Below are 13,333 nucleotides of genomic sequence, written 5' to 3'. Positions count from 1 at the left end.
AACCTTTCTCCTCGCTGACCTTTGAACTCTCTGGCTCAGGCTCTGGCTCTAGCTCTGGCTCTGGCTTTGGCTTTGGCTTTCTCTTGGGCAATTTTCCAATTGCCTCGACCCCCTTCGGTTTTTTGGGGGAAAACTCTTTTGACGACCTTGCCTAAAAACGTGAAATAAAATCGAAGCTGAAGCTCTGTTCCGAGCGAGTGCAAAGTGCAAACACAATTTGAATGCAGCCTCTGCCATCAAATCGAGTAGAAAAGCGCTCTGGCTGCCAGCTACTGTGGCAAACTTTTCACTTAATCGCTTTTCATTGCGTTGGAGACTGGAAGAAAAAAGAAAAAAGAGAAAAAAAACGAAAACTAGAAAGAAAAACTAGAAAAGAAAACCATGCAGAGCTAATTTGACTTTATCTTCTGGGTGGCAAGGAAGAGTTTGTTCTTCCATTGTGTATCCTTTGGCTCTCTTATCCTCCATCGGGCCTCGGGCCAAGGACTAAGCTTTAAAGGACACTATTTTGAATTTCCCTAACAAGTAGGCTATGGCTTCTTTTTCAATTCCAGCTTCTGTCAAAAAAAGTCTAGGGGCCAGGGCCCAACCCAACTGAGCTCATTCGGGGGCTATGTTTCGAGAATGTCGGTCCTAAATTCTCGTCTTCGAAACTAAAAAACGTATTTTATTTTTGTTTTTTTTTTCTGTTTTTTGTTTGTGCCTAAATTTTGTGTAATTTTTTTGGCTAAATTTTCGTGTCATGTTTGGAAAAAAAGAGTGATATTTTTGGAATGTGGAGTCGCGGAAGTGGAATACTTGAATTCGTAGAGTCTATGTGTCACGGTCGCCATGTGTGAGTAGCTGGGGGAGTTTTGAACTTCAAGGAGCTCATAACTGTCTTCCAGGTACAACTAATGAATGGGAGGACTCTGTGGTCACTCTGGTCATCTGATCAGAGACCATCCTCGCTGTCATCCTCTTTCTGAAGTCCCTGTGAGTGTTCTAGAGTCTTTGTGTCACGGTCGCCATGTGTGAGTAGTTGGAAGGATTCTTCCTTCAAGGAGCTTCAACCTCAAAGAGCTCATAACTGTCTTCTAGGTACAACTAATGGATGGGAGGACTCTCTGTTGCCTCTGGTCTTCTGATGAAGGATCAGAGTCTAGAACCTATTTCCATCCTCGCTGTCGTCTCCTCTTCCTGAAGTTCCTCTTTGTCTCAAAAAAACGTCGTTTGGTGCCGAAGTTGTTACCTGTTACCTGTATTTTGGAATACAAGAAACTGGCGATTTGCCGAATAACTCTTACAAGGACATTTAGGCTCGATTCCTGCAGCTGGGAGGTACAGGATTGCCACAAAGTGTCCTTGATGGTGAAGGCGTACATATGGAGGTTCCACTTGAAGATGCCTGATACTTGGCTTCTCCGTGAAGCTGATGACTTTTTTTCGCCATGAAAAATAAAAACCAAAAAAAAAATTCATTTTTTTTATTATAAAAAATATATATCTCTCGATATTTGTTTAAAAGAAAATATCGCGAGCTATTTTTGGTAGTGGCCCAAAAAAGTATGCTATGATTTTCTTGCAACCTACATTTCGCAAAGACCCAAAAAAGTATGCTACGATTTTTTTCACTTGCAATATTTTGATGCCATCCATTTATTTAATGTTTTTTTTTCATTGTAGCGACAGGTATACTATTGTTTTTTATTTTCTGGGAAAACACAAACCTGCAAGGTTTTTTGGGGAAATTTTCTGGAAAGTTTTTGTTTTTTTTTTGCGCATTTTTCAGCTTCGTTTTTCAAATACACTTTCCAACATTTGACAGCTCCGACTGTCAGTGCAATGTGTGCTATCAGTGTGTGTGTGGGTGTTTGTGTGTTTGTTGATTTTTGTGGAGTTGTTTCAGGCACAACACTACCCCCGCTACACCCCCCCGTCCTACCAGTTGGCAGTGCCATCGTCAACTCGACCCTGGCCCGCTGGCTGCAGTTGTAAATAAATTTGCATTTTTGTCAATTTTGATGGCGACCACACACACACACACACCACCACACACTAGCACACTCATGCATATATACATATACACATGCATATGTATGTGTATGCAAAAGGGTAGGGGAGCGGAAAGGACTTTTGGCCGCAAAATGATTGCAAAAAAAAGATTAGAGTTTATTCATGTTTCATTCTTTTTTTGGAATTTAAGAAGTTTTTTAAATTAAAATTTAATTTTAAAAAAATTAATTTAAGAAAAATATACTTTCTTTAGAGGTTAGAGAGACTATTTTTGATGTAGGCAACCCTGCTTGGTCGAAAAAGGACACTGGCCATTGCATTTAGAAACAGGAGCAGGAATAGTACCAGGACCTGGAATGAAAATGAGAATTTGTTCTGGGACCTTGATCGTCAGGGGGATCAGGGTTGCTCCTGGGGTGCTCTGCCATTGAAGGGAGAGGTGGTGAAGGGGTGGGGAGTTGCCAGGACCTAGTATTTGTTGCCTAAATGGTCACAAAGTTGCTGACTGCGTTTTTGGTCATCACTTTGTCGTCATACTTGTGGTAAGCCGGAGCCATTGTTGTGTTTGCAATTGCTTTTGGTGTGTGTGGGTGTGGAGGTGTTTGTTGGAGTTACCAAAAATTAATTTGCATAATGGACACACACACACACACACTCATACACATTCCAAACATTAGCGGGAGGAGCTTGGGAGGAGGGGCCAACCAACATTTCTGGCATATTTCAGCGCACATTCGCCCGCCGGAGCCAGAGCTGGAGCTGGAGCGACAAAGAAGAAAGGATATTCGTTAAATCTGAAATAAAATCAAAAAACAATGTGTCCCTCACGCACACACTAACACACTAACGCACACATTCGTAGTGACATATTTGCGGACATGTCCTTTTCACGTCATTTATTAACTGCGAACGCCGAACAATGTTTGCATTTTGCATTTTTGATTGCTATTCCCTGTTTTTTTCTTCATCCTTTTTTCTATTCAAGGATAGTCGTTTGCTCTTCTTCTCTTATATCCTTTTTTACATGTAATTATGGATAAATCATGTTCCATCATGCTTCATCATGTTTGGTTATGTTTAGTGACAGTTTTGAGTGTAATTTGCCATTTTTACCATTAATTTGGCAAGTTTTTAATTCAAAGATGGTAATTATTTGTTTTTTAGTTATAATTTTCATAGTCCTTGGACTGGGAAATCTTTTTTTACACCTTTTTAGTCATGTTTGATCATGTTCAACATGTCTAATCATGTTTTCCCATGTCCACTGACACTTTTCAACGAAACCTGTCACTTTCCTGATTTAATTGTCAATTTCTGACTTTAAACCTAGAAACTGTATCTAATAGAGAGCTATCCTTTGGCTCTGGTCATTGTCCTTGGCGGCGGAAGTGCTTAAAAGCAATGTAACGGCTTGTCTGGCACTTTTCCATTTTCTTTGGACTCTTTTTTCTTTCAAAAAACTGAAAAACTTGCCGCCAAAAAGTGCCACATAAGCATAACAATAAAATCCAATAGATAATGATGCCTCGCTGGCTGGCTTTTATATATATATATTTTTTTTTTGGCCGGAAACGGAAGTGGAAGTGATTCTAAGAGTTTGAAGTTTTTGAAGGGAAAGGCTGACAGGCTTTGCCGGAAAGTGTCACACTTTTAATCACAGAGAACAATTCGTATTTGGCGATGGCCGGATCTGGTCTCGGTGGCGTTGTTAAATGTCATGTTAATTCCCTCGTAATACGCGTGTTCATTATGTTAAACACTTAACATGTTGGGGGTGTCTATATATACATATGTGTATTTGTGTGTGTGTGTGTGTCCTTGTTTGTTTATTTGTGTGCATTATCCTTGTTGTACATGAGAGTTCTTGTCAGCTTCGTCATCCTACATGCCCTCCTCCTCCGCCCTCCTCGACAATAAATGAAAGTGTAACACACTAATTAGTCTTGTATGCGATTCATAATGATAACGGTAATTAACATGTGTGTGTGTGTGAGAGAGAGAGAGTGTGGGGGGAGAGAGTATTATGAAAGCTCAACAGCAACAACAATGCCAGAAGCCACCATGTTGTCCCTTTTTTTTTTTTTTTTTGTCTCTTTTTCATCAATGGCTGATGAGTGGTCATGTTTATGCCGTTAAGAAGATCAAGAACTTGGCAAGATCATGAACTAGTCTTAGATCATGAATTTGATTTTAGAAACTTTTTATAATATTTTGTTTTAAAAATTACTTAACTTGATTGACTTTTTTTTTCATTTTTATTAAAATCACCATTTCCCTCTAAGTATGCCTGCTTTCTTGCGCTTTTGTCAGCCAACACTTGCAGCACTTCCTGGGCCAGGATATCCCACATCCTTCCACCCCATCCACCCCGCTGCCAAGCCACCTTGGGCTGCTTGTTTATGGGCCCAAGTGTTGCCAGGAACCAGAATACCACCCTAGGAAATATTTACACATCAGCTAACACACACACACACACACAGACACACTCTGGCAGTCTGGCAGTGGGGGGCGTGGCAGTCGCTGGGCACATTTTGATTCTCGCAGGATGCCATGTCATGTTTTCATTATGCTCATGTGTCTAAACAATTATCCTGCAGGCATAATTATGCCTGACGTTTATAAGCTTTGACACTTTCGGTTTTTGGTAACATGCCCCCCAACCCCATCCCCCCTCTAGGACCTGTTTAAAGGTGTATGTGTGTGTGTTATCCTTGCATGGAAATGATTAGAACTAATTAGGATGCACTGGGAGTGGGGTTAGTCCCTAGACCGACTTCTGACGAAGGACTACTGCACTACCAAGTACCATACCAACTACCAAGGACCACCCCCCCCCCTCTAAGGACATCCCCACACCCCCTTGAAGTGAAAAATTACTGGCATGGCCAAACTTATTTTGGCGTAAAATTGAAAAATTCTTTTGTTTAAGGAATTAAGAGTAAGTTTTTTGTTTTTTTTTTCGTCCTTTCTTGCTTATGGTTTTCTTTTCTTCTCTGTTCTCTACTCTGTTCTCTTTTTGGATTTGGATTTGGCTTGTATGTCCTGGCTGTGGTGGCTGTTGCTCCTTGAAGGAGTCCTGCCGGCATCAGCATCTCATCCTGCCACTGTTTACGCTATTTTATTATTCAAGAAACAAAAGTTTCATTTGTTTGTACCGCTCTTCGTTAAGAAAAACCATCAATCATTCGCCGTGTAGTACAATGTCCTTCGTCCTTCGTCCTTCCTACACAGGACTCACAGGACAGTCGACAGATTCGGGGAAGCGACGGCGGCGGCGGCAGTGGCGGCAACAAAAATGTTTAATTTTCACACACTAAACAAATTACATGCCGACAGACTGAAGTGTCCTTTTGCTCCTTCAACACCCTTCATGTCCTTTGTCCTTATTCTCCCTTCTACCATTTTCTGGCAACACATTCCTCTCCAGTATCCCGCCATCCTGCCATCCTGCCATCGAGGTGGCAAATAGTTTCCATAATATGCTCCGCTGACTTGGATGCGCGAGCAACTCTTTCTCTTCTCCTTTACGGACTATGGTGCGAAGGATCTACCTTCCCAGCTACCAGCTCACAATCTAAACAAAACTTTACAAGTTCAAGGATCAATTATTTAAGGAGAAGAAAGGATAATCTTTTCAAGATTCTAGCCAGAAAGAAATCCAAACTCCGAAGCCTCAAAAAATTGTTCATTTCGGAAGCCACCTCCTCCTCCGACCGACCAGACCGACCAGAATGGCCACCTCCTCGATTGCCAATTGAAATTCATGTTGGGGCATTTATACATTTCACCTTGGCACGCCATTTGACCTTCAGAGAGGGGGGGTGGACGCCCAAGGAGCAAGGACCTAAGGACCAAGGACTGAGGAACAAAACTTAACCCCAAAAACCGAACCGAACATGAACCTGTTTCTCGTTTCTGGTTTCTGGTTGATGGTTTACTGGTTTACCCCCCCTCTCTCTCTCTCTCTCTCTTTAAGGGGGGAAGCAATTTATTTTGCAACTAATAGCGCTTGCTACCCCCTCTTGAGCCCCCGTTTGAGCCGACACTTGAGTCATGCAACTTAAATTTATAGAAGTACATTAAACTTTTAAATGATAAATTGCGGAATATAATTTACGTTTGCCAGTTAAATGAGGGGGTGTGTCAGGGGGGCGGGGGAGAGGGGGCTGTAAAGGGGTGCCAGGATAAGCAAAGGTTTCGTGGCACCCCTGTTGTGGCACCCCTTTACGTGGCACCCCTTCCGAGGCCCCTTCCCCTATCTTCCCCAGTTGACGTCCTGGCATGCTCAGTTAATAAGTCTTATGCCACTGCCTTGGGGCTTAGACTACACTGGGAGAAAAGGGATTTGACTTTAAAGAGAAGTATTGAGGTCTAGTAGATGTGAGCTAAGAGAGCTAAGAGATCTAAGAGTCTAAGACCCTGAAAAGTAGGCAATAGAAAAGATAGCCCTCTAGAAGTACCAACTATCATACAGTCTGGAACTATATATCCTTTTAGACAGAGCTATATTAGTCCGAAAAGAGTCAAGTTGGTTTAATTTTTTTTAACTTTTCTTCTAAAATTAATAATAAATAATATACCCCCTTTTTCCTGCAGTGTAACAGGCTGTGTAAACTGTTTAATATGCACGCAATGTCGGCGTAAATGTTTGTTGATTAGTGTGTCCTTAGTTTTTAGTGCCTTCCGATGGAACTGACGAATGCGTTTCCGTTCTACACACACACTAACACACACACAGGGATGAGTGGGTGGTTGACTGGGTGGTAGGTGGTGGGTGATGGGTAGTGGGTGGGTGACTGAGTGGGTGAATGGGCGGCTAGCTGGCAGCACTTCATATTCATGCTCATTGACAGCACGCTAACGGCATATAAATTGACGGGTTTTCGCGTGCCAGGACCAAGGATATGAAATGGGATGATACAGCGGGGGGAGGGGGTGTAGCGGTAAAAGAGAGAGCACTATAACAAGGATATAGCCTCTCTATATCCTTTATGGTGGCTCCTTTGGAGCCCTTTGCAGTTTACGTCAAAGTAGCAACTCGTATTGTGTGTGCTCTTTACCCCTTACTTCATCCTTTTCTTCACCTTCCCTCCCCTCTCCGCTCTCTGTGTGTGTGTGTGTCCTTATTGCCTGGCATATCCTTTTGTTGTTTTTGCATTTTCATTTTCAATTACAAATGACACAAGTGCCTCACGCTCCACTTTCCCACTGTGCGTGTGTTTCTCTCTCTCTCAATGCCTATGTCTATGTGTGTGTCCTTGTGTGTATGTGTGTGGCTGTCAGGATAATAACAAGTACCGCAATTTGTTGTTGGCCACCCACAAGCCTACAAAATCAACAAAAATGCCACAAAACAGCCGGAGGTGAACTTAACACGTTTCTATTTCTATTTCTGTTTCTATTTTCTGTTTGGAGCTTTTTATTTTCCAGTTTTGTTCAAGTGTCTGTAATGTCGGCCATGTCGGACACCTTTTTTGGGTTTTCAGGACTTTCAGGGGGGTGTCCTTTTCACAAAAATAGGATCAACTAACTGACAGTAATAGTAGTTTTGAGTGAAGACTATTAATACCCGGTTCTCGTCACTCTACCCTTAAAAGTATATCTCTTGAAGATAACTAGAGATCTTGAGGATCTCTGACACCTCTTTTGGGTTTTCAGGACATCTAAGGATAGTCCTTTCTATAGATAAAAGGATCAACTAACTGGTATTAGTAGCTAGTATTTGCATTTTTTAGTAAAAACTATTAATACCCGGTACTTCTACTGCTAGAACTTTTCGTGGAAGACTACTCACTGACTTCTCCCAACTCCAGCTTTTTGCAGCATAGCCTGATGAGATCTAAGATCTTTATACTTTATCCTGCATACTTTGTTTAAGGACATTAAGGACTTTGCTTTCAATAAGCACACACTCGTAACTCGCCACTATTTCGATCTTGGAGGAAGAAAGCAAATCCTTTTTAATAATCGGTTGGTGGGGAAAAGTGCAAACATACTTGCATAAACATCCCTTCGATAAGAATTTTACGATATTATCCTTTGGGGGGTTTAAGAGCTTAAGAGGAAGAGGAAGAGCTTGCCACTTGCCACATTTTTTGGTGCGACCACAGCTCGCAAGTCGATTATAGAAAAGTTGTAATAAAATTTTCGTTAGCCGAAACCAACAAATGGAACGCAGCCGCAGGAGGGAGGGATGGATCCTTGGCGAGTCCTTGGGAGGCAGGAGGCAGGATGCAGGATGCAGGATAAAAAAAAAAAGAAAAAGAAAGAAAGAAAACCGCTGGACTCTTGGAAATTGGAAACTATGAAACAGGCGACCGCAGCAATAAGAAGGAGGCAGTGGGTGGTAGGTGGGTGGTTGGGTGGTTGCAAGGTGGGTGGTGGCCGTTGCAGCTGCGAAAATTGTGTTTATTTAACGCTGCTGCATGAGAGAGCAAAGGGTAGAGTGCGGAGCAAGTGGGAGAAAGAAACAAAAAGCAAAAAAGAAAAAAGGAAAACAAAAAAGAAACATAAAGAGAAGTAAGAGCAAGAGAAGAGAAAACTGCGGGCCAAGGAGGAGGAGCAAGAAGAGTCCTGGCAGAAGCTGCGGTTCCTCTTCAAGATGATTTCCTCTTCGGATTTATGCAAAGGACGAAGGATAACAGGCTGAGAGGGGCGGGGGGGGGGGGGGGGGGGGGTGGTAGGGCAGCTCATGCCACATGAGCCCCAAAAACTAACCCCACTAAGGAACTTTCAAGCCAAAGACCGTGCCTCCGCTTCTTAGCCGGGGCCAATCAACTTAACAACTTTATTAACAACTTCATCATCGTCCTCAAGGATACAGCATTGTTCGGGATACACCAAGGATACAGCTAACAGATACAGATACAATTATACTCAGACATGGCCCGTATATCCTTCCATTTCATTTCAATTTGTTGACGGGCCTGGAAGACAACGACGTCATCATGCCTTTCAACGTTCCAATTTTAAGCCAAAAAAAAAAAAAAAAAACAACTGAAAAAACTGTGAAAAAGGACGAAAAAAATGCAAGGACCTCCGACTGTCAGAATCCGGCGGCGTACGTGATTTTCCACCTTAATGCCAATTTTAGTTGACAATCTCCGACAATTTGGCACCCATCGAAGGGATCTGCCCCGCCCTTCGCCAGCCCCAAGTCCTCCGCCTCTAGTTCCAGCTATATCCTTGTATATATCCGAATATATATACAGGAAGGACATACCATGCCCCTCCTGACCTTGTCGCTATCAGCCAGCAAAGTTTTTAAGTTTCAATTCGTGTTTGGAATGCCTAATGAAGTCACTTTTTTTTTTTTGTTTTTTTGGCAGGCTCTTAGTCCTTTTTTGTCACTCTGATTTTGGTAGAAACCCTCTTGCAGCATGTCCTTAAGGATTAGCTTTTCAATTTGCCAAATTCTTCAGGCTAAGGCTTTTCTTTTTAATAATTTCTAAGAGTTTCTTTAAAAACCCCTTCAAAAATTAAGCAAAAATCTTTAATGTCCCATATTTTTGGGACAATTTTTTGGGACATGTCCTTCGAGAGTCACTTCCTTTTCTGTCAAATATTTAGCTCAAAAAACCCCCTATGATCCTTTCAAATCTGACGCATATTCTGATTTTGATTAGATCTGAAATGAGAAGGCGGGAAGGTACTGACACTGAGTAGGTCCTGAATGTCCTGAGCAGGAGTCTGTGCCTTCCTGGTCTGTGTAAACATCGCATGGGAAAGCCTGTAAATGGAAGGACTAAGCCTCTTAGCCCACTCCCCCCCCCCCCCCCCCCCCCCCCCCCCCCCCCCCCCCCCCCTATGCCTGCGAGCCAGAAACACAAATCAAGGTAATCAACATGAAATCAATCGATTTACTCTTTAGCTTTCAATTCGATTTCCCTTCTCAGTTATTCCCTTTTCTATTCTACATGGTGTGAGTGTGTGTGTGTGTGAGTGTGTTTTTTATTGTTTTTTTTTTTTTTTGTCAGGGGAAATATAGAGCAACAAAAAAGCAAAAAAAGCAAAAAAAGCAAAAATAAAAAGGCATAGAACGCACAATTTAAAAATGCCTTTGTTTGAAGGGAAGCTCCCAAATACATGCAGGAAGGTTGGAGCGCAAGGACAATGGCACAGACATGAACATTTTCGGCGTATGCCATCCAAAAAAAAAAACAAAAAACAAAAAACAAAAAGGACTTTAAGGGGGGAGGGGAGGGAAGCTCTAAGGGGGTGAGGCAAATAGAAATGCTAATAAAAAAATTCCAACATCAATCTGTGGAATTTGTGTTGAACATATGCGCCAATAATGTTGAGAACCCCTTGCCATGGAACATGGAATGGAGAGGGGGTTAGGAGGTTGAAGGATATTCACAGGACCTGCTTCAGCTACTAGCTCCTGCCACGTCCTTGCCCCCATCCTTGCCCCCGATGAGGTCGATATGTTTGGTTAGCTGAATGGTGGTGATGATGTGTAAACATTTACATGACGTGCTCCAGTTTATTTTAACCTTTGATCAGGACCCTGGCTTTCCTGCCTTTGCTTTTTTTGCTTTTTTATGCTTTTGTATGCTTTTGCTTTGCTTTTTGCTCCTCACCACCACCTGGCTTCATGAAAAAAACTAAATATTTGCATTAAAAATGAGTTGTGTTTGTGTAGGCGGGTTTAGAATGAGAGTTAGAACAAGTGTGTCTTGCAACTCATTGCGGCAGGACTTTAAAGTGTTTAGTCCTGGCTGGAAAAGCGCAAATCAAACCCGAGGCCTACAATAAATCCTAGTCCGCCGTAGGACTGACAGTCCTACCTGCAAGCTATATAGTCCATGAAGGACTCGGGGGTTAATGGGCGTCGGATAAGGTAAGGAGGTGGTAGTGAGGTTCCTCGGAAGATGCCTTCCAGCTATGGCTCTTAAATGGCTAAGAAAATGAGACTTTAAGGCTTTAATGACTTATGAAGCTATTAAATTATATAGTTTTTATTAAGGATAATGGTTTAAAGGGCTCTGATTTATAGATCAGGTTAGAAAAAGGACCTTCCTACCTCTCTCCTGAAAGCTTCTGCTTCTAATACTTCTGTCCCTTTATAGATAAAGAGAAGAATCTTATATTATATCTCCTATTACTATATCTTTTAATGAAGAATGACGAATTATAAATGAGAATTACAAGTCATAGTATCCTTGCCGGCAAGGATTAAAAAGGAAACAGGATAACCCACTACAATGAGAACTAAATCGCGACCTGATGGCATGCTGGCTTTCGGCTTTTGTCTCAGACAGGATACCCTTAGCTGCGGGGAGTGGGAGTCCTGGAGCGCCAGCAGACCCCGAAGGGGCCAAAGGACATCAAGGAAGGAGCAAGGATGGTGGGATGCTGGGATGGTCGGATGATCACATGGTAATCAGTGCGCCTCGCAACGCTTTCGCCAGCTTTTTATGCTTTTTTATTGCTTGTTTATGACATTGTCGTTGAGTGGGGTTACCCCCTACCTCCCAACCAGCCTACGCCCATGGAGTTTTGTCAACATGTGCCTCCTCCTATTGTTTTATGTGAGAGTGTGTGTATGAGTGTGTGTGTGTGACTAAGTGTGTATGGAGGAAGGCACACACACACCCACGGTGAACTTTTTACGAGCGCATAATCGAAAAACTTCCCTTCCAGGGGTGTTTTTGGAGAGCGGCTGGAGGTTCCTGGCGGGGCGGAAAAAGCCTAAAGTCATCTTCTTTATGTGCAAGTCCCCCCCTCTACCACCGCACTCCTCTCCCACTTCTGTTGTTAACAGCTGCTTTGAATACAAAAACAAAAATAATACCGTAGCCGGGAACAACAATGGGAGCCGGACAACTTTTCCACGGCTGCCCATTCTGACGCACAGTCTGACATCAGGCGACAATTCGGCTCATGCCCCATCCCCCTAACCCCTAACCCCCTGCTGGCAACCTTGACCCTCCCCCACGACCAACTGGCCAACCGTTTAAGCCGCCACTGCCTTTGGGCCTGGCTAATTGTGTGCGCGACTTTTTGATTCTCGGCCAGACATGGCCAATTTCTTTCAACAAGAGGTGGTGAGAGGGTCCTGGCACTTGGAGTGTTTATACCCAGGAATAAGGCAGTAGAGTTGGACTTTCAGACCTCATCAAGACTTGGCCACAATGCCTACTATTTAGTACTTTTTGGCCAATATCTCCACTAATTCTCATCGGATTTCAAAACGGAATACCAATTTTGATTAAGGACATCAATCCCTTTCTATCTGCACTGAAACTTCCCAAATAAAATGGAAAAAAAATGTGAACCAATTTTTATCAAAAATTATAAGGGTACCCCTTGGAAAAATTTGAAAAATTGGTTCAAAAATTTTATTTTCAGATTTTAATTGGAATTTATGCTACTTAGAATTCTGAGATCGGGAAGGTATAACATTTGTCGATCTGCCCAATATTAGCCGAGTTATGCACATTTTTCCTTTCAAAAAACTAAAAAATTGGAACTCGATTTTTAAACATTTTTATTTTCCCAAAACTGCAGTTATTGATGCAGTTTTTAGGCAATATTTTAACTATTTCGCAGCCGATTTAAAAAAGGAATACCATTTAGGAATCAGTGAACCAATCCCCTTCGATCTGCATCCAAACTTTTCAAATATCAAACAAACAAAATTTTGACCATTTTTGGTCAAAAATCATAAGGGGTACCCCTTGGAAAAATTTGAAAAAATGGGTAAAAAATTTTGCACCCAGTTTTTGATACGGATTTATTCTACTGAGAATTCTGAAACCGGGAAGGTATAACATTTCCCGATCGGCCCACCATTGGCTGAGATATTGTCATTTTCCCATTCAATAAAAACTAAAAAAAATTATCTGTTAATATTTTCGTTAATTTTTATTAAAGAATATTTACTAAATACTTTTTTTTCGTTCTTTGTTTCAGAAACTTATCGATATAATCGAGGACTAGGCCAGTGCGAGACCTGAGCGAGGCTAGAAGGACCAAACTGGATCAGCATTTTTATTTTTAAGTGACTTTGTATTGAATTTCTATGTAAACTTATTGTATTGTTTTGGTTTTTTTTGGAGGCTATGTCCCAAAAGGGCGGACTCCAAATATATTCTCTCCTCCGTTTGGTGTTTTCTTTCCGCGCGACTGTATGCAGCTCAAGAAGAAATTTTCATATTAATATTTTTTTTAGACCTGAATTACCATTCTGGCACCTACAGTCGCGCGCAGAATTTTTTAAACGAAATTTTTTGAATTTTTTTTTTGGGAATTTTACTGTATCTTGCCCTGGGGTCACGCTCGATTTTTTTTTTGAAAATTAGAACGACATACCTTTAAACTGAGTCGAAAAAGT

General features: G+C 41.9%; 2 long non-coding RNA genes across 5 annotated transcripts in view; both read left to right on the top strand.

Moving 5' to 3' along the window:
- Positions 1-13,225, top strand: part of LOC116655165 — a 57,078-nt gene extending 43,853 nt beyond the window's left edge. For all 4 annotated transcript variants that reach the window (XR_004310310.2, XR_004310312.2, XR_004310309.2 and 1 more), the window contains one exon: positions 12,913-13,225. This is a non-coding gene — a long non-coding RNA (uncharacterized LOC116655165). The remainder of the gene's footprint in view (positions 1-12,912) is intronic.
- LOC26513825 lies at positions 579-1,596 on the top strand. Its single transcript, XR_001408514.3, has 3 exons — positions 579-835; positions 888-1,013; positions 1,081-1,596. It is a non-coding gene; the product is annotated as an uncharacterized LOC26513825 (long non-coding RNA).
- Positions 13,226-13,333: the final 108 nt, after the last annotated feature.

This window comes from Drosophila ananassae, chromosome XL (assembly GCF_017639315.1).
Source record: "Drosophila ananassae strain 14024-0371.13 chromosome XL, ASM1763931v2, whole genome shotgun sequence".
NCBI lineage: Eukaryota > Metazoa > Arthropoda > Insecta > Diptera > Drosophilidae > Drosophila > Drosophila ananassae.
Note: the sequence above shows the minus strand (reverse complement) of the source record. Positions and strands in the feature narration are given on the sequence as shown.